Below are 25,684 nucleotides of genomic sequence, written 5' to 3'. Positions count from 1 at the left end.
AGCGTGTACAAAACCACGGATTTTCCGCTCCAAAAACGGATCAAAAACGACACACGCCCACTTTTGTTCCGTCCAATCGGTGAGCGAGGGGCGATTTGGCCCCGCCTCCAGGGCGTTGGAGGGCGGTCGCTATATGCAAATTTATGGATCAAAATGCATTCACGCCCACTTTTTCTCGGGCCAATGGGGAGCGAGGTGAAAGGTCGAAGGCAGGGGGTCAAAGGTGAAGCCACGGGGCTTATATAAGCGGCCGCGTTCGTCAGTAGAGTTGAGTTAAGACTTCGCAGTCGGTGGAGTTGGGAAGAAGAAGTTGGTCGTTGGTTGTTGGTCAGTCGTCGTCGTGTGCGTTGGAGTCGGAGCGAAGAGGACGGAGCTGTGGAGAGGCGGCGGAGGCAGACGAGGGGGTGCTCGCGTCATGCCGGGAGCTGCACACCAGGGAGGCCGACGGCGCGACCTGGTCGAGGTGGAGACGCTCGTCGCGGGACTCGAGACAGAGTAAAAATACTCCTTTCCCCGAGCATCAGCAACCCCCTCATGTTTCCCCCCCGCGCTGAGATAGTGCGACCAAGGGGGCCCCTTTTCCCACCCCCTACCAGACACTGTCCGCGAGGCCCGCGGAGTTGAGGAACCATCGCCGCTCCGTGTCTCATCACCAGACGGGTAGGCCCGACCCGGTCTCGGCCTCAGGCCCGCCTCATCCTTGAGGGTGTTCTTTTTCTTGGTTTTGGGTATGTGTTGTCGGCGCCGTCTGTGAAGTAGAATTGTATAAGTGTTGCCGTGTGCTCGGTAGTCGGTATTAGCTCTGCATTGTGTCTTCACTTTTACATTTGCTTTTTGTGTAAAATTGCATTGTGTTTCTTTTCCTTTTCTATGTGCTTTTGGTGGAATTGAATATGTGTGCTTTCCGTTCATCGCGAATAAATGTGCTTTGTGTTGAACTGTTTCCCGCTTCGCTTCGTCATTTCTTTCATTGAATCCTCATCTTGCTTCACGTAAAGGGTTGGTAGTGGGCTGAATACGCCCGATAATTAATCGAACCGTCGAGGTCGACGAATAACACCGCTCGGTTATCCCGATAGTACGGAACGGGTCGCTTAAGTGGCCCGTGTCCGAAGTCGACCTGCGGCGAGGTGCGATCGCCCGGTCTACCCTCCGTGTGGGTACTTAGGTAGGTCGAATTTGGCGAGCAACCCTATCCCACGCGGGGGCTGATTGGTTCGATCGCGGTGAGACCGAAAGGTCCACCCGTGACTGGTTCCCGGCGTTAGTCCGAGAGGGTCACGACTGGATTGTCCGTCCGGTGGGCGACGTGCCGCGATTCGAGTTACGTGGCCGTCAGCACGCCGGCGGGCGCGAATCCGTAACACTGGTGTCAGGTCGTGCGATACAAATCCATCGCCCTCCTCGCGGCACTGGTATCGGAGAACAGGAAAACGGGCTCTCCTGTCTCCGGCTAAATTCACGGGAATCGGTCCAGGGGTGAGAGAAGCGACCCCCGATTCCCTCCAAATTACGAGCGAGCGAAATTAACCCTTCACGAGAAGCAAGATGGCGTCTCAAGGCGAGCGGGAGCCGGGGGTATTAGAAATGGATGTAGAATGTGTAGGATCCATGGCTCAGGATGAAATCCCCGTGCAGGAAATGTTGGTTGTACAGGAAAACGAACTCGCCCAACTGAACCCAGAGCCCGAAATGGGTGCGGCAGCGGCCGCGGTGTATGACACCTCCCCTCCCCCTCTCCACCAAAACCCTTCCCCAACCCCTGCCGAAACAGCTCACCCAAGCGCACCCGACATGGCCCAGCTATTCGCCATGCTGGCGGCAATGACAGCGAGGATGGATGCGAATACACAAAAGATGGATGCGAATACACAACAAATGAACGAAAAGATGGATACAAATGAAGTGAAAACGACGATGGATGCGAATACACAGCAAATGAGGGAAGAAATGAAAGAGCTGCGGGGTGAGACGCAGAACATGGGCCGATGCCTGCAGGCGGGCATGAAGGCCGTGACCAGGGAGCTGGGAATGGCGACCCCACGTGTGGGAGCAAACGAGCTGGAAGGGGGTGCAACGGCTGACAGGCCCGCGGTGGAGGCGGGTAAAAAAATAATTCGGGGGGCGTGTTGGGTGAGGGTCGTGACAGAAGAATCGACGGTGACCGAAAGGGAAAAATTAAATGGGGAGACCAAAACGTGTGAGACGAGACACGAGGTGACGACAACAGAAACTTATAAATGTATAGAGACACGGGAGACAAAAAAAATAGAGGAGAGACTGCACGATGAAGACGGGGTAAGTGACGCGCACACACACACGGAGGTAGTGGAGGATAGTGAGGTTGAGCTCGCGGAGCGTGTGGGGACCCAGTGCGAGCACCTGGATGGCCTCCTCCAGGAACGAGGGGAGGGAGTCTGCCCCCTTGAAGCGAGTCACGACCAGGTGAGTTCGGTCGTGCTTTGCGAGGTTGAGGGGACGGGTGCACGGAAAGCTTGGGGGGTATAGAGGCCCCGGAGACCCTTGTGGGGACACGAATCCCCAGTGTAGTTGTCCCTGTGTGTGTGGTGCAAGGTGTGAGTGCGTCCCCGTGTGTGGAAGCGACCCCGTGTGTGATTGGTGTGGTGGCGATTGTGCCAGGGTATGTGCTTCCCAGCACGCCGTGTGTGGGTGAGGCACCGTGTGTGAGTGAGGCCGTGTGTGTGGATGAAACGGCCAGTATGAGTGAGACACCGCGGTTGAGTGCCCCCGCGTGTGTGAGTGAGGCACGGTGTGTGGATGAGGCACCGCGGGTGAGTGCCCCGCACGCGTGAGTGAACGGCCGAGTGCAAGGGAGACCGTGTGTGTGAGAGAGCGGTATGTGAGGGAGATGTCGGTTGGCATGCGGGAGCACGCAGCCGCGTCTCCCGGTGTGAATGTGATGGAATGGACTGTGAGCGTCGTAACACGCAGGTGTGCGTGGGTCGAATGGCGACGACGACGGCGACATGTGATATGAAGAAAGAAAGCCGAGTAGCGGCTGCAGTTGGTTCGGGGACTGTGCCGGGTTCACCCAGCAGTGAGCACGCGGTCCGTGCTGTGCAACGCACGAGACCACCACGTGCTCGCTTGCGAGAGTGAAGTCCCGGTCCGGAAACGCACGCGGTGGATTTGCCGATCCCGCGGACGGACAAAGTTTAGGCAGGATTATGGATTTGGACCGGACGGGTTCTCCACGCGATCGTGTGTGTTAAGCTCCAACGGGCAAAGCACATGTGTTCGCGTGGGGAACCCCTCGAGACGTGGGGCTTGTGTTTTTTTATGCGCACGGTGACGCCATGGCTGCACGTGGGGTTGGAATCCGGCAGGAGGGGTATCTCTGCCGGATGGTACCGTCCAAGGAGGGACGAGGAACACGTGCAGCTGCATGACGTCACGGGCAGGTGCAAAGTGCGCGAGTTGCCGCGCTGGTGATGCACATGGAAAAAAAACAAAAAAAAAAAACAAGCCTCACTTTCGGGTGCACAGGATTCCTGGGCAAGGGGTGGAAGACCCCCTTGCCCAGGGGCACAGGATGGAAACTAGTTTGGGGGAAGGGTGAGCTTAGTTAGACCGACTTCATGGGGCAGGGGTAAGTCCTCATGGAGTCCGTGGAATGGATTAGTTAGAGGGAGTGTAGCCAGACTTAGGTTGGGAAATAAAATGATTTATTTGGAGACAGTGACAGACTTGTGGATGTGTAGCGGGGACGTAGCTTAGCTACGTAGTGTTAAAAGGAACGTGCTGTAGTTTAAGGGACGACGTGGGAGCACGAGTTGGTTAGGGGATGTAGTTAGAAGGATGGCAGAGTTCAGCGGTGTGTGTGTTGAAGAGTTGGAGAGTTGTGAGGTGAGTACATGGTGAGTGAGTGAGGCCAGCGGGTCTGTGTGTATGGAGTGAATGGGGAATGCATGGTGCGATGAGTGATTGGGGGGAGGAGTGACTCCCGCCCAAGGGACCCCGGGGTCAGTGTAGAGTGAGTTAGCTGGGTTAGTCAAATTAACAAAAATGGAGGTCGTTTTGTTGTTGGTGGGAGTGTAGGCTCGAAACCCATTTGGAGGGGTGCAGGAGCCCTGTTGACGGGCTTGGGAGCGTGGCTGCGAAAGGTGAGTATCGCTGAGTGGGTACCCCGGGCACCAGGCTAGTCGGCCGTGGTAGGCCAAGGGCCCGTGGGGGGCCGGGATAGAGTAGTGGGCACGGGTGCGCCTGCTTGGTGCGGGGGCCCGGGGCGCCATTAGCCGCGTGGGCAGTGTTGTGGGCAAGGGTGACCCTCGGAAAGGGGCCCGGGAAGCCAGCCTGCCACGTGTGCGTTTCAGGGGAGGTGCCATGGGGGGCACTCCCCGGTGTTAGGGAGCTGGTAGGCTCGGAGGCAGTGTAGTGCCCGGGGGTGCCATAGCGGGAGATTTGGCATAGGGTCGTGCCTGCCAAAGGGAGCCACGTGTCCCAGCCAGGAGACCGTGTGAGGGCACGGAGAGAAAATTGGGGGGGCGAGGCCCGAAATTGTGAGGACACCAACACAGGCGACGGGAATCTGGGTTGTTAGAACCAATAGTTTAAGCGAGAGGCGCTTGTTGAAAGCCCCGGGGTAGTTTAACAGTTAAATGGTTAGGGTAGATTAGGAGATGTACCCCTCCGCACCATCCATCCCCTCGCTGTCGTTGTGGGCCGCTGGACCGACTTGGTGTTAAGATCGCCGAACTCTGGGAAGGCCATCCTGAGGCTTGAGTTGGGCCTCGACACAGGACGTTAGCTCTCCCTTATTCCCCTCCGGGAAGGGAACGTAGGGGTTGGGAGTAGGCTAGGTGACAGAATAGGTTAGCCGAACAAAGACGATAAAGGGGGTTAGGGGACGATTTATAGTGGGGGAGTAAAAATAAAAACAACAAAAAATAAGTTGGGGCTAAATTGGGGTTTGACAAATTAAGGGAGTGGGTATGTACAGTGACAGGCAAAGGTGATAGGTTGGGAGGGAGACAGGTAGGTAGGTCCGAGCCCGCCTTCCAAGTGGCCAGCACCACCGCACTCCCTCCACCAACCTCCACGGAACGGCAAAGGCTGGCCAACTTCATCTGCAGCTGCTGTGCTGCAAGGCCTGTGCCGGCCCACTTCATCTGCCGGCTGGCTGTTTACTTCAAGGCCTGTGCCGGCCACGTCATCTGCAGCTGTGGTACTTCAAGGCCTGTGCCGGCCAGTTCATCTGCCGGCTGTGTTTGCCTGCAGCGGCCTTCTTCTGCGGACTGTGTTTGCCTGCTCACCTTTGCCATGCCATGCCCACTGCCCATGTTCACCAGCCCCGTTCAATTTTTGCTCTGCCCCCCCCCCTGTTCATTTCCATGTGCGCCAGGATCCGCAAGGCAACAGTTTGCAAGCTGCGAGAACTGCCCTGTTGGCAGCTACAACACGGGCCTGCAGTGGCGGCCCGTGCACCGTGTTTGTGTCCATCCATCCATCCGTTGTGCTCATTGCGTGTGCCACTTGAGCTGGCACGGAGACTACGTTTGTGCAGCCCATGCACCGTTGTGGTTCACTGCGTTCAGTTCAAAAGGGAAGGCCTTGGACTGCGTGTGAGCAGCCAGCCACGTTCCCTGTCACCTGCATTGTTTTGAGCCAGAGACTGCATGCGAGCAGCCTGGCTCCCTGCTAACTGCTGTTCTTTTGCAGAGTTCATTGATCCTGGGCCATGGTTTATTGTAAAATTTGTAAGTTAAGGTTAAGATGTACTGTACATATGAGTGCGCCCCCGGCATGTATGTCCTAGCACCGGCAATTTTATTTGAGTCGTCCGTGTGAGTGAGTTTGTTTAGGTAGTTACGCAGCCCTCAGGTTATTTATTTTGGGGACACGAATACCATGAATGTCGCACTCAGGGATCCGTAGGTAAAATGTGTAAAACACATGAAGGCACACGAAAATTTGACGACTCGGGACGAGTCTGTAAAAAGGGGAGGGGGTAGTGTTGTGGTTACCAAATTCGCAAACCACCATTCAGGTCCCTTAGGTGAGATATCTCGGTAAGTATATGTGTAGTTAGGCCCAAACCCGTTGTCTAGTGGGAATACATGTCATTTATGCGTGCTGCGACTCTTCAGGATAGCCGTTTTTCTTTTACTATCTTTATTTTGGACCAACCGCCATTGTTACCACCGCCAACCGCGTCTCAACAGTCGTCACAACATCAACCACCCACCACAACGCCGCTTCACGACAACAGCCACGACCTTTCCTGTCACAATTCGCCACCGTCGCATCGCCACCGTTCTTGCGCCGCTTGTGGGTACCGGTATTGGACTCGTGCAGGGCGCGCGCCGAACAGCGTGTACAAAACCACGGATTTTCCGCTCCAAAAACGGATCAAAAACGACACACGCCCACTTTTGTTCCGTCCAATCGGTGAGCGAGGGGCGATTTGGCCCCGCCTCCAGGGCGTTGGAGGGCGGTCGCTATATGCAAATTTATGGATCAAAATGCATTCACGCCCACTTTTTCTCGGGCCAATGGGGAGCGAGGTGAAAGGTCGAAGGCAGGGGGTCAAAGGCGAAGCCACAGGGCTTATATAAGCGGCCGCGTTCGTCAGTAGAGTTGAGTTAAGACTTCGCAGTCGGTGGAGTTGGGAAGAAGAAGTTGGTCGTTGGTTGTTGGTCGGTCGTCGTCGTCGTCGTGTGCGTTGGAGTCGGAGCGAAGAGGACGGAGCTGTGGAGAGGCGGCGAAGGCAGACGAGGGGGTGCTCGCGTCGTGCCGGGAGCTGCACACCAGGGAGGCCGACGGCGCGACCTGGTCGAGGTGGAGACGCTCGTCGCGGGACTCGAGACAGAGTAAAAATCCTCCTTTCCCCGAGCATCAGCAACCCCCTCCTGTTTCCCCCCGCGCTGAGATAGTGCGACCAAGGGGGCCCCTTTTCCCACTCCCTACCAGACACTGTCCGCGAGGCCCGCGGAGTTGAGGCACCATCGCCGCTCCGCGTCTCATCACCAGACGGGTAGGCCCGACCCGGTCTCGGCCTCAGGCCCGCCTCATCCTTGAGGGTGTTCTTTTTCTTGGTTTTGGGTATGTGTTGTCGGCAGCGTCTGTGAAGTAGAAATGTATAAGTGTTGCCGTGTGCTCGGTAGTCGGTATTAGCTCTGCATTGTGTCTTCGCTTTTACATTTGCTTTTTGTGTAAAATTGCATTGTGTTTCTTTTCCTTTTCTATGTGCTTTTGGTGGAATTGAATATGTGTGCTTTCCGTTCATCGCGAATAAATGTGCTTTGTGTTGAACTGTTTCCCGCTTCGCTTCGTCATTTCTTTCATTGAATCCTCATCTTGCTTCACGTAAAGGGTTGGTAGTGGGCTGAATACGCCCGATAATTAATCGAACCGTCGAGGTTGACGAATAACACCGCTCGGTTATCCCGATAGTACGGAACGGGTCGCTTAAGTGGCCCGTGTCCGAAGTCGACCTGCGGCGAGGTGCGATCGCCCGGTCTACCCTCCGTTGTGGGTACTTCGGTAGGTCGAATTTGGCGAGCAACCCTATCCCACGCGGGGGCTGATTGGCTCGATCGCGGTGAGACCGAAAGGTCCACCCGTGACTGGTTCCCGGCGTTAGTCCGAGAAGGTCACGACTGGATTGTCCGTCCGGTGGGCGACGTGCCGCGATTCGAGTTACGTGGCCGTCAGCACGCCGGCGGGCGCGAATCCGTAACAATATATATATATATATATATATATATATATATATATATATATATATATATATATATATATGTATATATATATATATATATATATATATTCTATATATATATATATTCTGTATATATATATATAATGTATATATATATATATATATATATTGTATATATATATATATACATACTGTATATATATATATATATATATATATATATATATATATATATATATATATATATATATATATATATATATATATATATATATATATATATAGTTTCATTAAAAAACAAGTTTTAAAATGTACCTGTAATTACTTTTTTTTGGTATTCAACCTTTTGATCTAAAAAATCGTTATTTATTTCATGTGTTTCCCAATGTTGATTATATATATATATATATATATATATATATATATATATATATATATATATATATATATATATATATATATATATATATATATATATATATATATATATATAAAGTTTCATTAAAAAGTTTTAAAATGTACCTGTAATTACTTTTTTTGGTATTCAACCTTTTGACCACGTCCCAGGAGGTGGGGCCAAAATGATACTTCTCTCACACCTTCTAGCCATGTGGTGATCAAAACTACCAAGTTTCGTGAATTTCTGCCCAACCGTTTAGGAGGAGATTGCGTGACAGACAAACAGACAGACGGAGCTGATTACAATGTGCTCCCGTTTTTTACAAAAAAGTGTGGAGATAAATAAATTTTTCAGTAGATCTTAAAGTCGGGTTTCAGTTTGTGAGTAGAGGATAGGGAGGCCCTAAATTATATCAAAATGGCTGCACAACAAGGCTTGTGCATTGTCAATGGATTTATTTGTCCCATGGCTTTTTATTTATATATAAGATCGAGGCTCATGGAAGAGCAAGGTGAAAATAATAAGGCAACGAACCAGCAGGAGGGACGTCGGCCTCCATGTTTGACACAACAAGCAATGAAATAAACAAACAGGAAAGAAGAGATATGGGAGGGGAGGAAACAGTAACCTGCAAGTAAGAATGTTGGGTTTGGTAGGGTCAGTGGAGGCAGAAAATATTGTGGATCGGTACGGGGAATGACATGACATGAAATGATGGTGGTTGTAGCCCTGATGGGGAGATTGGTATTGAACCATCTCCAGAAGGCAATTTCACAAAAGGGAGAAAAGAGAAATGAGATGTATGCCATATTTATCGAAGTTCATTCCTAACATTTCCATCGAAAAAACAAAAAAACGTTTACACATTCCTGTTGAAAAATTCCAGTGAGGGAATGAACTTCGATAAATACGGCATAGATCTCATTTGGTTCTAGAACAATCTTTTCTCACTGGTCATAGTTGTTGGTGTAACTGGTTGCTTTCTCATAAAACACCTCTCAATAATTGACTTCTCATCCCAAGAGCCATAAAGGTCACCACACACCAGTTAGGTGGTGTATTGATTTTTCAGCAGCCAGACATCCATCCACATGATCTTGTTGGAGGTAACAGGTTATTTATAAGAAATACTCTCCTTGTAGATGGTTCCAAAGAAAGCACAGGATGAGGTCTTTCAACAACAGAAGATGCTGTGCGCATTTCCTATTGGATAAAAGACAGCAGCAGTAATTAGCATAAAATATAGGCCCAATTTATTTTAATGTTTATCATAATTACTTCACAAACATGACATTGCTGATTTAAGGCTTCATGCATGCTTGTTAAAAGTTTGAATGTGGTGTAGATAAATTATAAATTCTCTCTCTCTCTCTCTCTCTCTCTCTCTCTCTCTCTCTCTCTCTCTCTCTCTCTCTCTCTCTCTCTCTCTCTCTCTCTCTCTCTCTCTCTCTCTCTCTCTTTCTCTCTCTCTTTCTCTCTCTTTCTCTCTCTTTCTCTCTCTTTCTCTCTCTTTCTCTCTCTTTCTCTCTCTTTCTCTCTCTTTCTCTCTCTTTCTCTCTCTTTCTCTCTCTTTCTCTCTCTTTCTCTCTCTTTCTCTCTCTTTCTCTCTCTCTTTCTCTCTCTTTCTCTCTCTTTCTCTCTCTTTCTCTCTCTCTTTCTCTCTCTTTCTCTCTCTTTCTCTCTCTCTTTCTCTCTCTTTCTCTCTCTTTCTCTCTCTTTCTCTCTCTTACCATTAACAACAAGATGATCAATCTTTGCCCATGGGTGGTGGTTCTCACATTCCATACAATGAATGGCTGATCCATGTAGTCCTTATTTGGCTAAATACCCATATTTTTGACCAACTGGCATTGCCTTTCCAGAATGTGATCCACTCACACCCCTCCCCCACCTTCTAGGATGTCTACCTCATCTCCATATTTGTGTCATTTGAGAACGTGGAAATCTTACTCTGAACTGCATTGTGCGATCATTGATGTAAATTATGAATAATGGGCCCAGTACCGATCACTAAGGTACCCGACTTCTTACATCCTCCTGGTGAAATATACACCCACTCACAGCCACTCTTTGCTTTCTATCATTAAGGCAGTTTCGAATCAAGTTACCTACTCTACCAGCTGCACTAAACCCCTCACCTTCGCTAACAAGCTACTATGTGGTACATCATCAAAAGCTTTTGGAAAGTCTAGAAATATGACATTTACTGCACTTCCCTCATCCAACCACTGACAAATTGCTTCATAGCACTCCAATAAATTTGTTTAACATTGTCTCTCCTTATCAGTCCACATTGACAGCCTGTGGCTGCTGGATGCATCATTTTCTGGGGGAACAGCCCACCATCATTTTTCCCCCACCTGGTGTTAATTCAACAGAAAACAGTAGCTCAAACTCAAGACCCTATGGTATTAAGCCAGCCACCTTAACCATTAATCAAACACCAAGCTTGTATTGACTACTTATAATTATTTTGAAATGATTCAAATGTTTCCTTATCTGTGACTTAACGAATGATTCCAACACCTTCACTACACTGAAGTTAAACTCATAGGTCTATAGTTTCCCTTTTTCTTTTTCTGGATCCTTCTTAAATAACGGTGTTGCCTTTGCTATTCTCCATTCCTCGGGCAACTGTCCTGACTCTAACGAGCTGTTAAAGATATCCGCTCCATCACCTCCCGCAATACTCTTGCAATATTGTCCGGCCACGGAGTTCATCATCACTTTTTTTTTGTGCCCACTTCTTCACTTCCTCGACTTCTTCATGGATCTGTTCTTAAAGCCCTTGCTCACCTCTGAGATAGATACTCTCCGCTATTCAAAGTCCCCCCTCCCGCCTCACCCAACTATTATTGGCTATTATTGGGTAAACCAAAGGTGGATGGAGGTTATGTTTTCATTCCTGTCTGTTTGTTTGAAGATTATTTCTCTTATCGACAATTTTGAAATGAGTGTTCGGCCATTCTTACACGAGGATCGCATGTTTTACCAAGATGGGGACACAGAGTTGTGAGTGGATTCTGTTCAAATGCAAATTATAAGGACAATTGGATTTATTTCACTTTGAAAGATCCAACGACAGGGCAGAAATGGTCATAATGTGTGTCCAAAAAAAGGAGGACTTGACTTGTCTCACTCAAAACGAGACTCCATTCTGTCACTTTATAGCCCTGATGGTTTGGAGGACAGGACATCCTCCATGGCTTCTATGGCTTTTGAAGGAAGGTATAAAAGAGTTACGAAGTGAGGTCATTTACAAAATGACCAGCGTAAACTTGAGACAACACAGCTGGCCACCCAGCCCTGAAAATAATTTCCTAAGTTTCTGCAAAAACAGAAAGTTTTGAGAAGGTACAGTATTCGAGTACTTCCTTGTTGCCATTATGATCGGTATTAATGAAAATGTTGCATCACTGATATTTTATTATCAGTTGACAATGATGAAACACAAGAGGCTTCTTATCGCATATGTAAGTTGCGAGTTGAGCTGGATGGACGAGACAGTGTGTTACATTTAACGTGTGAGGGCGAGTGAGCACGTCAAGTGTGTACTCACCCTCATACATCAAAAAAAAAACAAAAAAAAAACATCATCGAATGGGTGACCATGTGTTGAAATGGGTGACTTCCTTTATATTGATTGGACTCTTCCATTCATATCTGCCGATGCGGTTCTGACAAGCCCGATTTGAAATGCATGCGACATGACTTTCCCAATGGCGTTCACCATCATCATCATGGGTTCAGGGTGAAGGTATCGTGCAGCCTGGGTGGATTGAGATACAGATTAATGAGTACAATTATTAAAAGTTCATTTTGATTCCATAAAACACTGAAGTTGGTTGTTGTTTCTTTATCCACTGTCATCTATAAACGTCGCTCCGGTGACTTATCGAGTAAATCATGGTGTTGTTTTTCCTCCGCAGGCTCCCATTGTCCACCTTTTCAATACTAGCCACATTTGTCTCCCATCTCTGATACTTTCTGTCTCATTTTGTTCACATTCCGAGTCAAAACTCGAATCGTTCATAAATAAATCCGGCGATCGGTCGCTCTCACCATCACTACTGTTCACAGTCGACATTCTGATAGCTTGCCCATCTATACTGTGACGTCATAACAATGCCGACAGGTTTGTGCTTCAGAGACCATGGGAAGGGCCTTGTGCTGGTGAGTTTGAACCTTATGTCCGGGTTAGTTTATTTTCTAACAAACCTTGATCAAAATATCAAGAAAAGTGTTCCTTTTAACTTTAACTTTATCATAAAATATGGGGGTGGAGAAGGGGAGAGGGGGAGGGGGTCATTTTCAATTTCAATGCTCTTTTAAGGAACATATATTTGTAAAATAACTTTAGAATATATACAGCATGTCTGCATGAGTTAAAAATAATGGTCATTGTGCTGTCAAAGTTTAATTATCACACAGAAGGTGTGCAAAGTACTGAATATTGTCAGCTCTTGGATTGTTTTTTTTTTTCACACAGTGTATTGAGGTTATGGGGTGTGGAGAGGAAGTGGGTGAAGATATGTGGCACCTTTCCACCCCCCCACCCCTCCCAACCAACCACCAATATCTAATCTGTACCTGATGTAATCACCTATGGTAAGCGCTGGACTAATCAATCATTCAATCGATTCTTTGTTAACCTCTGCCATCGAAGATGGACGGAGGTTACTGTTTTCACCCGTCTGTTTGTTTGTTTGTGAACAGTATTACGGAAAAACTCCTGGACGGATTTCGATGAAACTTGGTGGGGGGATTCGGTGTGGTCCAAGGATCATGCCATTAGATTTTGGACTTGGTCTTCCAAAGTCCAATATGACCGCTATGGCGGCCATTTTGAAAAAATATTTGAATTTTTGTTTTTGCATTTCTACATGTTTTAAGTAATTTTGAACCAAAATAAAAATAAAATTTGTTAGAGAAAAAAAACAATTTTTTTTATTTTTTGTATACCTTGGTCGAGGCTCGTATGAGAGCGAACACACAACTCACAGCAAGGAGGCATGAGACAAGAGGGGTGGGAGTGGAAGGGACATAACAGTGGGGAACAGACACATTAGGTGAACTGTGGAAGGGAGAGGGATGGGGATGGGACGGGGAACATGGCGAAGAGAAGATGGACATTGCAGGGACTTTCAGGAAGGAAAGCAGGGGAATTGAAGGAAGTGGGCTTGGGTGGATTATCGGGGGTAGAAAAGATCGAGGATTTGGATGGGGGAAGATAAGAGGTGGTGGTGAACAGCTGTTTTGAAAGCCTGGAGGGAAGATTGGAAAGAATAGAGTGAGGAAGTTTATTCCAAAGGCGGGAAAAAAGAGGAATGAAAGAGTGAAGATGAGCAGTGATTCGTGATTTTGGTAGTTTTACCAGAAGGGGGTTGTTGGCGGACCTTGAGCGCCCTGTGTAAATGTGGGGACAAATCGCAGAGAGAGCAGGGGGGCAAGGCTGGAGAGGAGTCGGTAGAAGACAGAAAGACCACCGACCAACCTGCGGTGATTGAGTGAGAGGCCCAAAGACTCAGCTTCATTGCGGGAGATGCCGATGATCTTAAATGCCCTGGTTTCCACAGCGTGAAGCCGAGAAAGGTGGGAGGCAGGAGCACCAGCCCAGAGGGGATGTTTTTTTTGCAATTTTTGCAATTTTGCAACTTTTTTTCAAAAAAAATTCGATTTTATTTTGAAAAATGTTTGATTTTTTTTGCATTTATACATGTTTTAAGTGATTTCCAACCCCCCCCCCAAAAAAAAATTGTTACAGAAATTTTATTTTAGAAATTTTGCAACTTTTTTTCAAAAAAATTTCGATTTTATTTTTTTGGCATTTCTACATGCGTGCCGATCTAGTTTAATTTATTCAATCGTGGTTCAGTAGAGTCTGATCCGTTTTGACCTACAATGAATAGGATATCAGGTTCACTTAAGTGACCGAGCAGTATTGACGGCGGAGGTTTTGCACTCTACCGAGTGCTCCCCCTCTAGTTGAAGAATGTGGTTACCTCCACCATTGAAGCTGGAAGGAGGTTATGTTTTCACTGCTGTCTCTGTGAACAGGATATCTCATAAAGTTGGGGACAGATCCGTACGAAATTTGGTGGACAGGTTGGGTGTGTGACAAGGACAAAATGATTAGATTTTGGTGAATATCCGGATCCGGATGGTAAAAAAAAATTTCAGTGATTCTTCATTACCTTCGTCACCAAAGGTGAAGGGGGTTATGTTTTCGCCCTTTCTGTCTGATTGTCTGTGTACAGGATATCTCAAAAAGTTGTGGACGGATCCGGATCCGGCTGAAATTTTGTGGACAAGTTGGGTGTGACTTGTCTGGTATTGGCTTAATCGTTTGGGTGGCGGGCTCGGGATCCGAGGGTCCTGAGTTCACATTCCGCTCAGCTGCTGAATTAATACCAGGTGGGATGAACTCTGTCTGTCATCCTTCCGAGGTCGGCAAAATAAGTGTCAGCATGCTGGTACACTGTGTCGGAGTGGCGTCCCGTCCAGGATTGTGTCCAATAGCCAAGGAGACTGCAAAAGCAGCACCAACGCTCTGCACAGAGTATGGTCTCAATCTCCTCTCCTCCTCCTTGGGTGTGTCGCAAGGACTAATTGATTCGATTTTGGTGAGGATCCGAATCAGGATCTGGATACGAGAGTTATTTAATTTTAAAAATGATTCTTCACCATTGAGAGATCAGGCCAAAACTGATATAGTACTGTATAGCATAATATTTCAAAAATATATTGGGCCCGATATGTTCTCGTGGATCAGGCATTACATGGCGGAGGTATGTGCTCTACCGAGTGCCCTTCTAGTTTACACCTGTAATTCATGTGATGAAGATGCCAAGCAGTTTCAAGAAAGGACATTGTGGGAAATTTAACGTCCACCAGATAATACCCACAGATGGGACACCCAGATTACAAACGTCCATCCGATGGACGTCACACTTTGTGATAAAACACCCTGCCTGCGAAGCACCGATCCGAAGTTTTATAATTGGGTCGGGAATCAAACCCAGAGTAGACAACTTGAAGGTGACCGCAATAGCTCTGCAGTCTCATGGTGGACATCAGCTGTCATTGCGGTAGTGGACCCATCCCCCACCACATTCCCAAGGCCTTTAGTGGTGTATTTTGGATTTTTGAGCATGGTAAGGTCAGCGACTGCTGGCATCTCAAATCAATTTGTGAACTCTTGGTTACATCCTGCACTTGAAAACAGCATGTAGCAGGCTCATGGATACACCAGGTCCAAAGCTGAATGCAGACCAGGTGGTGTCCAAAAACTGCAGGTGGTCAATATCATGCTCAACACCTGGACAATAATTATGAACGAGACCAGACCATCCCACAATTAACTAATTTGAAACACACTATAGGATCTTTCACGTCCACAGTATAAGATGCCTATGGAAAGGATGGCAAAATGTGCAAAACTATGAACAACGCGAGGTTGATGTTCTTCTCTCATAACCTGATCCTATCACCCCCCCCCCAACCCCTTCCACCACGAGATCACCCCATGACTGTGACCCCAATCAGAGTTGGGTTTAATCTCAAGGCGCCAATCCTAAATCGCTCCATCTTCCTTCCCCTCGGCCGGTCATGCCCAGCTCTCGAATCCACCAGGGCTTCGTGAGCTTGTTTGGAAAACAGGGGGATTAGCCCAGCCCGCGCCCACCTGCTCCCACCCAGGGCATCACGCCATGATCGATCGGGGATGTTGCCTCGCATATTGCACCATGGCGCTGGCGCTCTCTGCAGAGCAGTCACCGTGTAATGAGGACTAGCGTTCTGCCGATACAATAAACGCAAGGCGTTCCTCCCACACTCCACGGATGTCTATTCAATGTGCCTGCAACTGCAGATGTGCTTGGGAAAAGTTTGCACCTTCGATGAGTTTACACCTCCCAGAAGCAAAAAACTATTCACAGGTTTCATTTGGCATTGCAGGGTGCAGCAGAAAGGTGCAATGTGTCAGGATCGATGACATCTTCAATGACTGAAAGAAGAAGCATCCGTCCATCCGTGTATGTGTGCGTGTGTGTGTGTGTGTGTGTGTGTGTGTGTCAGTCAGTGTGTCTCTTCCATAACTCCAAAACCATGAAACCTAATGACCTGAAACCTTGCATGCACACTAAAGGAACTCCAAGGGAGTGCATGAATGAAAACTGGGTGTTTGGGTCAATTTGAACACCCCTTTTGAAGATAATTAATGGCCTTATTTAATTATCTTTTATCAAGGCTTCATCCTTGGAAAGCCCCTTTGTCAGTCCGCTCTCCCTCACTGGGGTCTGAATTTGACATTTTTTTTTAATTTTTGGCCTGCTCAACAATGCCATGACTTGGAACAGGCTGAAACGCCCAGAGATGTCAGTGTTCATGCCTTCATTTCATTTCCTCACATGTGATGAGCTTTGGAATCTCTTATCCTGAGCTAAATTTTAAAAATTTAAACTGTGGAATTGACCTCAGCAGCATTTCCGACTGATAAAATAAAACAAAACAAAAAAGTGTTAATTTGTCCAATTCGGACAATTGTTTGGCATTCCAGGATTCTCCGGGTGGTGCTTGTTATAACCGATCGCTAACCGCTTGCCATGCCAGTCGTTCCTTCCCAACTGTATCGGTGGAGTGCTTACTAGAGGAGGTTTATCATGTTTGAACTTTAAAAAAAAGAGGACACAAAAAAATCATTCTGAAAAAAAAAAAACACAACAGCGAGGAACACTTCGAAAAAAGAAGACACTATTTTCTTGAGTTTCCTTTACGTATTGAGCAATTTTATCAGCAGTCTCATTAAGTGTGTCCGGGACCTCGATTAATTTTGACTGCAAACTACCGTTCTTCCAGTTATAATACTGAAGTAATCCAGGAAATATTGTGCTTGTCCGTGTCCACTTTAGATTGTATATCATTAGCAACTTTATTTGCCACAGAGACGTACGTACCAGCTCTACATACCAAGCACTCGGATTCCCATTCTTCTCGATCACTTTGAAAATACAGGAATTTTGTCTTTAGTTCTGCAATGAATTTACACTTTCGTTTTGGGATTGTAAACAGTTCAGAAACAAAATCAAACAGGTTCGTACAGTATGGACTCGGATAAGACAGTGAATCATGCCCTGAGCATTCGAACTAGACTCTCTCAATGCGAGGTTGGACATGAAGTGGATGCGTGAGTGTCGATGTTCGAACACATCCATTTCACCATGATGGAATAGGACAGACTTCTACCAAACTGTTCTGGTCCAAACATTACATAACAGCATTTTATCACCATCAGAAATTAAACAAAAATGGCTTAACCATATAAATAAGGTAAAAAAAAAGTATTTCAAATCTTAAAATTTATCCCTTTGAAAATGCAAAAGTAAAATAAAAAGTGGCAAAATCCTGGACATTTTTAGGTATTTAAAAAACCCGGACAGTTTTAAGGATTGAAAGGGAGGACACATCGGGGGAAAACCGGATATTCGGTGAGTGCTTAATACTGGCGGGTGAAATCGATTTCAAAGTACTCAATTTTAACTATGGAATCGAAAAGTGAACGGAAATCGACGACAATTCTGAGTAATTCCTCCATCATAGAAATAATCCTTTCTTTTCGGGGAAACTTATTTCGTTCCTGTTGGGCATGTTCCGCTTACGCATGGTCTGGTGGTGTATTGAATGAAAATGAACACGGCCCTGGTGAACACGGCCCTGGGACGTCCCGTTTACAATATATCAGAAAAAGCAAATAACTTGCAAACTAAATGCCCCAAGAGCGTATTCCTTTTAAATTAATAGGAAGGCATGTGGAGTTGGTGGGCTGATTGCTTTGCTGATGGACAGGTGGGCAATACATCGACTGATGAAGTTTTGACAACATGTCGTTCAAAAGTTTATGAAGGGCAGGTTCAAGGTCAGAGATCTTGACATTCCCAAACGATGCACCACAGCCTGATCTCTCTGACATCCTCCCTAGAATCCAGTCCATACAAGTGTTGAAAAGTGTGGGGGCCAGTTCACACTCCTGATGAACTCCAGTAACAACTGGAAATAAGTCAGAGATGGTACCACCACATCTCACAGCACTCTCAGTACCAGAGTATCGTTCAGACATCAGATCGATCAGTTTTGATGGCACCCCACGAAGACCAAGAATCCTCCAGAGAGCATCCCGATTCACTGAATCAAACTCTTTACAGAGATAAACATAGGCTGTAAGCAGCCCCTGCGGAAACTCTCGTATGCATTCGGTGAGGACCGAAAGGGCAATGATACGGTCGATCGTTGACCTCTTTCATGTAAAGCCTGACTACTCTGGACGCTGGTGCTCAAGCAGATGGTGGTGAACCCTATCAAACATAATCTGAGCAAAGACCTTGCCCGGCACTGAGAGCAGCTTCACCCCTCGGTAGTTGTTGCAGTCTTGGCGATCACCCTTCCCTTACCAGAGAGGGACAACAAGGCCCCTCTTCCAGTCAGCTGGAATGATGCCTGTGTTCCAGGCAGAGCACAGAACTGCATGCAACGACATGAGTACAGCATTTCCACCAACCTTGAGAATTTCAGCATGGATGCCACAGATCCCTGGAGCTTTACGCCATTTCAACCAGTTCACCACAGCCTGTGTTTGCACAAATGAAGGTGGACCACAGTTGATTGGACGGTCAGCAAGAGGTATAGTAACACACCTGACATGGAACTCGACAGCTGGTGGATCAGCCAAGTACAGCCACTCAAAGTAACCGGCCCAGTGGGCCTTCACTACGGACTCCTCTGTCAAGAGCCCAACACCCTCTGCTCTAACTGCAGTGCTCCGAGGGATGGGCTTGGAGGAATGCAATGCACAAATTTCCCTGTAAGCAGGACGAGAATCACTTGACCACAGGTGATGCTCTACCCATTCACTGATTCCTCACACATTGGCCACCTTGTCCACCCTTAGTGCACGTACAGTTTTACGACTCAGCTCCCTAAACAGCTAAGCTCTGCCATTCAGCCTGGCCCTGCAACACTGGTCAATGGTATCCAGTGTCCCTTGAGACAAAATTCTTCTTCACCCGACCGTGAGTTCCACGACATCTCCCGGCAACATCAAGGATGGTGGTCTTGAAGACACTCCACAACTCTTCAGGATTCCCCAAAGCACCCAGACCAACCAAATCACCACTCAGCCTGTTCGCAAACACTTAAGCTATGCTCTTATCCTTGAGCTTGCCAACATCCAGCCTAGGCTGGGATGGTACCATTCTCCTGGATTTAAACTGTAATTCAGAGTTGCTACAACATGCCTGTGGTCACTACCGAGGAACTGAGCTCTCCAGTAGACCCTGCAGTTCTGGATCATCCTCTCGCGACCATCAACGAGCACATGATCAATCTCCTTTGCCACACCAACAGCGTTGGAATACCAAGTCCAGCGATGAGCCTGTGGGTGTTGAGACTATGAACCGGCCACCCTAAGTCCATGACTTCTTGCAAAGTCAAGGAACTTGGTGCTATTCTGGTTCACAGTTGCAGACCATGGGGACCAACACATGTCTCATAACCATCCCTATCAGTTCCAGTCGATGCATTGAAATCCCCCAAGACTCAAAGATTATCTCGCCTGGGGCACTGATCATCCACAGACTCGAGCGTGGGTAGAATTCATCATTCACGGTGGAATCACTCACCTCAGTTGGAGCATAGACAGAGACCAGCGAAATGACACCCAAGGAGTGACAAATCCTTAGTCTCTTAATACGCTCGTTGACTGGTGTTACCTCAATTATCATTAGAGTCAGCTTATAGGACAAAGCTGGAGCAACTCCTTGGATATGGTAACCATCAGAGTGACCAGACGAACAGTAGGTGTAACCACCCACCATGATCTCCCCGCAATCCGGTCTCCAAACCCCAAAGAGTGCTGCAATTCCGATGTCCAAACCCTTGAGCTCAAAAGATAACAGACATCTTCTCTTGGGGAAAGGAGATTCCAGGCACCCACCTGAAGGGACTGCCTCAGGTTAACCCAAGGAGACCGCCGACTGGTGGACGACACCTCAGCACTACCCTTACACACTACCGCATTATGACCCGGGGGGTTATCCCGTGGTTTACCTCCTATCATCAAAGATTGGGGGGTCCTGAAGGCTTTGCTCCAATTCCGTCATCCGTTGAGCTGCCCTGTGAAGGGCAGCTGCACAGCATGTACTGTACTCCCATGGAGTGGGTTTTAAGATTAAAAAAATGTATTTTATATGTTTTGTGGAATGAAGGGTTTTACGGTGGCCGGAGTGCAAATCCTGCCACCAACCTCCGAATAAAAAGTAACCCAACTGCAGGAGGACGTCCGCAGACAGCTGGGTACTAGATAGGGATGGCTGTTGGCTCACAAGGATCTCCTCCGCCCTTTGACCGGCACCTCCGCCCTTTGAAGGAAGTATCGACCTGGCATATTTGCAGAAATTCGAAAGTTATTTGCCGTTTGAGTGAAACCGTACTGTGATGTAACCAGTAGACAGTATGGATACAACTGTCAACTTCCTGGTGTAATGCCATGGCTAATCATGAAGAAGATGATTTTGACATTGCATCGAAAATGTATCCACTTTATAAATTAGAAATCGGAAAAAGACACATCATCTATTATGTAGGGTATCAAGGAATAGATTAGCATCAAGGTGGTCTGAGCGTTTGAGTTCCCTTTGAGAAACTAAATCAGCACTCGGTAGAGCGCACAGCTCTGCCAGGCTGAGCAGTTTACATTTCATATCCCAATGATAAGCAAGATCAGGATCCAGACCTGAATCAAAATCGAATTGGCTTGTTATTGTCAACTACTGAAATGATTCAACTAGTTTTGTCATAACTTATCCACAACTTTTTGAGATATTGTGCTATATATGTATGCCATTTTGGGCCTGGTGTTGGCTTCATGGTTAGGGTGGTGGCTTGGGATCCTCGGGGTTCTGAGTTTGAGCCCCACTGGCTACTGAATTAACATCAGGGGGGTTTACTCAGCCTGTCATCCTTCCGAAGGTCGGCAAAATGAGCACCAGACCAGTATACTGGTAATTATCCCTGCATGTCAAAGGCGACTAAAGGGTTGGCATCAGGAAGGGCATCTACCTGTAAAAACACTGCCACAAGAACGGGTACCATGATTGGAGCCCGAAAAAAAGCTGACCCTGCTCAGGGAAAAAGGCTTCAAAATGGTGTGATGATACGTATGTCATTTTGGCCCAATCTATCAATGGTGAAGAATCACTTAAAAAAAAATAGAAGAGCACTCGGTGGAGCGCATACCTCCGCCATATAATGCCTGATCCACGAGAACATATCAGGTCCAATACATTTTTGAAATATCGTGCTATATATCCTTTTTGGCTCTATCTCTCAATGGTGAATAATAACTTTAAAATGATCACATCTGGATCCGGATTCGGATCTTCACCTAAACTGAATCAATTCTTCCTTGTCACACACCCAACATGTCCACCAAGTTTCATCCGAATCTGTCTTCAACTTTTTGAGATATCCTGCACACAACCAGACAAACATACAAACAAACAAACAAACAAACAAACAAACAGACAGAAGGGGGTGAAAACATAACCACCTTCACCTTCGTTGGCAGAGGTAATTATTGGTTCCGGATATGGATTCGGATGTTCACCCACATTGAATCACTTCTTCCATGTCACACACTCAACCTTTCTCCAAATTTCGTCCAAATCCGTCCATAATTTTTCGAGATATCCCGTTCACAGACAGATAAACAGACAGAGAGGGGTGTAAACATAACCCCCGTCCACCTTCAGTGGCGAAGGTAATGAATATAAAACGTGTTCACGGCTTAAAATTACACAACAGATAAATAAAAAATGTTGAGATTCCAATATAAAATATGTGACGTAAAAATGTGTCTGTTATATGAAAAATATATTTCAAACTATTAAAAGGCATAGATTGCTTTAACCTGCCACTGACTGTGATATGACAGATAGAGCAATGGAGTTATTTATTGAAAAGGCAAGGATAAAATCAACGTGCCTATAACTGTGATATCACAGATATTTGAAATGAGAGGATTTTCAACCTTCGAACAGAATAGGAGCCTCCATCCCCACCCCATTTGGAATCCCATGCGGGCACGCGGGCAACTTGGTAGCTTCCACAACAGTTCATTCACAAATTTCAAACAAACAGCTTTGTGACATCACATGCATTCTTCAATTCACAAGAGGTACAAAAGGATCATATCGTATAAATAACTATCAATTTTTTTGAAATCAGCAATCTTATAATTTTGTGTCTTAATTCATAGCATCCAAGAACTTCCAATTAAGGGCCGAACTTAATGATGAAAACAAACGATGAAGGTGCTCCCAGTGATGTCATAAATATGAACTCATATATTTGGAAGATGATTATGGGGTCCGATGTTAAACTTTATTGATTTTTCTGACGTCTCGTCCTGTCCTTGAAATTCACTGAGAAGAGAAATATAAATTCGTAGACCCTCGCATCAAAGAACTCCAGTTATACTAACACTTGGATTATCCAAAAGTTTTGAGAAGTTATTAATTATTCATGAAAAATTGATTCTCCATGAGAACGTTCAGGTAATTGAGCCAGGTGTAGCGTGTGCGAGCACAAAATGGGTATGGTTCGTTTCAAATGGTTTGAAAGACAACCAGAAGCAATTCCAGCATCTTTGCTGCAGCTAAGCAGAATAAGAGATAGCGTATTGCTTCTACAAAGGGAGACTCAAAACTATGTCAATGAACGGATGAATTCCTTCTTTGAAGTGTGGGGCACTTGCCATGCACATAAATTACGTTGATGCCTTGTTTTCTCCATTATATATGATATAATCATACTTTTTAAACATTGCATCAAAGTTCAATTATTCTCATTACATTTGTGTGGTTTGATACAGCACATATCCAGAAATTTCACGTCTGAAAGGGTCCCGACTGTTTCGTATAACTGAGGGTATGTATGTATGTTTGTGTATGTATATGTATATGTATATGCAAAGGTGAACAATAAATTGTCTATTAAGACCTCGGGAAAATTGGGGAAGGAGGAGTCATATCACATGACCTCTCAAATGCGCGAATCATTCAAAAACGGAACATAGTACAAACAAGTCTGAAGACGACAATGGTTCACGAGAGGTATTTGATGATTTAGATTGTTTCAGAAGTCAAGGAAGAGACAATGTGATAATTTTTGACCAAGTTATAAAAATGATCAACATGATGTGGTACGAGTGACAGGTTATTAGCTGCAAAATGTCGAAAACTCAGTTTCGTTCAACAACTTTCAAAATTTGACCTTTGCATAACCTTTAAAGGTCACAAAACAATGTTGTGGACATTAAAATAAGGAAACAGGATACGTGCTATAGCTTATTGGAGTTAGTTCGTGAAAGAAGGTCGAAAACCCGGTTTGATTCCCACAACTTTGAAAATTTGACCTTTGTGGCCTTTAAAGGTCAAAGGTCAAGGATTATGACCTTTGGTACAAAACTTCCTCTGGAACATTCCAGGAACAATATAACGTCATATAGGCTCTATGGCATTTCGCACTCCTCGGATTATCCATACTTTGATGAAATCAGCGTAAACACAAACTTGAAGGGGGCGCCACAGGCAAGGTGTTCGAGATAGAGAAAAATGGTTTCAAGACTTTAGGTGGGGAATGACCTCAAGATTATGCATAAAAAATATTGTCATCCTAGCTCTCAAAGTTTGGGCGGTCGTCTGAATTTTATGTCAAAATTCGCAATTTTCTAAGTTTTTGACCTTGTGACCTTGACCTTGGGACGAAAATGAAAAATCGGACAACGACAAGTTTTAGATAATTCATTTTGCTATTCAAATACCGAAGAACCCATTCCATTCAGTCAATTCCCGAGGAGAAGAGAGATTTTTAATGCAACTACCCCCTAAAAATGGCTATTTTGGGGTGTAGCTCCCCTCACAATGGACGTAGCACGACCTCATCCAGGAAAACACAACTAGAGATTGATATCGAACACGTAACCAAGTTTCATCAAGATCGGATCAAATTCCACGGAGTTCTGCTCTGGACAGACAGACACACAGACAAGCCGGTAGGCGGACATGGGTAGTCGCCTACCCAACATAACCTGACGCGATGGGCCCGTTCGATGGGGAATGACCTGAGGATTAAGCACAAAAAAATTCATGATTCTAGCTTCAAGGGTTAATGCTGCAGATTGTTTTTCGTTAAAATACCCCCACATTTAGAGGTTTTTCGGCCGTTGCTTGGCAACGGAGGGGTCCATAGCGACGCTTCTTTCTCACACATGAGGACATACCATGAACCTACCATACCACTTTCATGTATATCTAACTCATAGTCTCTGAGATATAACGAACTTCGTTTTTTTATTGTTTTCGACCAGGGTTCATGCAAAGTCTATCTTCTCCGACAGTTTTCATTGGATTCGGCTGGAAATTTTTACAATATGGCCGAATGTACTGCCCACAGTCGCTCGTGGCCCGATTTTTGATTCTCGAAAAAATAATTTTTTTTATGATTTTTTTCAAAAAATTCAATGTCCAGTTGCTAGGCAACGGTAGTCTCCATAGCAACGTTTCTCGTTTGCACACAACTCGGTCATGGTATTAACCTACCAACCAAGTTTCATCGAAATCGCCATTTTAAATACTGATAAAAAGGGGAGTACAAATCTCAAAAAAAAAGTTTTTTTTTTCTACGACATCGACTACCCAACAGACTAACATATCGAAGGAAAAAGTGATGATAAGGGGAGAACAAATTAAAAAAAAAATTTTGGGGGAATTTTTTTTTTTCAACTCGTTCGACTACCCAACATTTCGACGGAAATACTGATAAGGGTAGACTAGATTGACTATCCAACAGACAGACAAGACACACAGACATAACGAATATAGTGGTCACTCTGGCTGGCGCTCGTGAATCAATACTATCCACACATTGATTAAAGCTAATTTTACTGCTCATCAAGAAGACAACTCTCAAGGGTGAAGTTTGCAGAAAAAAAAGGGTTGCCTTCTTAGCTAACTTCACCAAATATACACCTCAAATACACATGCATCGTAGAGTTCAAAAGAATCAAGTTAACATGATGATTTGATTTTTGATCGTAAATTGATCGTAGATGTTTGACTAATTTCATCGTCGATATCTCACCTCAAATGAGAAATTATTGGTAGAAACGGCAATTCAGTGAGGAGATATTATATCGTAGTGGGTGGAGCCGGTAACCTTGGCAACCATTAATTTATTTGATTTTCAAATGTTTCTGGTCACTATAACAGAAATATTCAATCACAGGTGAGATATATTTCATTTCTTACAACATTATCGATATCTCCAACTTCTTAACGATGCCTTATGTGAGGGGCCATTGAAAAATGACGTACATATTGCGTCACGGTTGGGGTTTGAACCGCGTCGTGGTTCGTTACATATTAAAACGAGCTATAAAAAGGACTTTTTGGACGTTTCTGGCTGAGCTTTCCCGTTACCTTGAATGAGGTTCCCATTGAGCATTTCTCCATAAGCCATGGCTTTGCTGAGAGATCTCACTGTAAGCTGGT

At 45.9% G+C, this 25,684-nt stretch overlaps 1 pseudogene; it reads left to right on the top strand.

The window, feature by feature from the left end:
* Positions 1 to 25,684, top strand: part of LOC147035311 (huntingtin-interacting protein 1-related protein-like) — a 993,771-nt pseudogene that overhangs the window by 171,167 nt on the left and 796,920 nt on the right.

This window comes from Eptatretus burgeri, chromosome 1, assembly GCF_056783735.1.
Source record: "Eptatretus burgeri isolate ZD-2024b chromosome 1, Ebu_testis_v1, whole genome shotgun sequence".
Lineage (NCBI taxonomy): Eukaryota > Metazoa > Chordata > Myxini > Myxiniformes > Myxinidae > Eptatretus > Eptatretus burgeri.
Note: the sequence above shows the minus strand (reverse complement) of the source record. Positions and strands in the feature narration are given on the sequence as shown.